The sequence below is a fragment of the Camelina sativa genome, unplaced genomic scaffold (assembly GCF_000633955.1).
Source record: "Camelina sativa cultivar DH55 unplaced genomic scaffold, Cs unpScaffold08676, whole genome shotgun sequence".
In the NCBI taxonomy this organism is placed as follows: Eukaryota; Viridiplantae; Streptophyta; class Magnoliopsida; order Brassicales; family Brassicaceae; genus Camelina; species Camelina sativa.
In genome coordinates, this window is record NW_010929739.1 from 1 (window position 1) to 427 (window position 427).

A 427-nucleotide genomic window follows, 5' to 3' on the forward strand; every position below is an offset into this window, starting at 1 on the left:
ATTATTACATATGAAAAACTTACCAGTATTCATCTTTTGTCTCCACGAATCTACTTAAGCACTCATTTTTGTTCACCTTGTATATATACTGCAAAATAGAAAAAAAAAAAAAAGTAAGAATAAAATTAAATTACTAAACGGAGGAAAGAAAACGTCAAATCAACTTACATCACGACGACTGACTGAGAAACTCCTTCCAGCAATTGTTAAGGTTACATCAGGCAGCTTCTTATAATTTGAGCAATCTGGTGATAGTTTGATACTATCATTGATGTCCTTGATCATAGCCTATAAATGACAATAACATAAACAAAAGTTAATAAGTACTGATCATGTAAGAATTAATCTAATGACTTTTCTCTTTTACCGCTGGACCATGAATGTTTGAATTCCCTGAGTCAACAAAAACTTGGCAGCCCCTTGAGCA

General features: G+C 32.3%; 1 long non-coding RNA gene across 1 annotated transcript; it reads right to left on the reverse strand.

Annotated features, from left to right (window-relative positions):
- Window positions 1-22: 22 nt before the first annotated feature.
- On the reverse strand, window positions 23-425 carry LOC104775100. The gene is made up of 3 exons (XR_765695.1): window positions 368-425; window positions 169-288; window positions 23-88 (listed from the first exon to the last, which is right to left on the reverse strand). It is a non-coding gene; the product is annotated as an uncharacterized LOC104775100 (long non-coding RNA).
- Window positions 426-427: the final 2 nt, after the last annotated feature.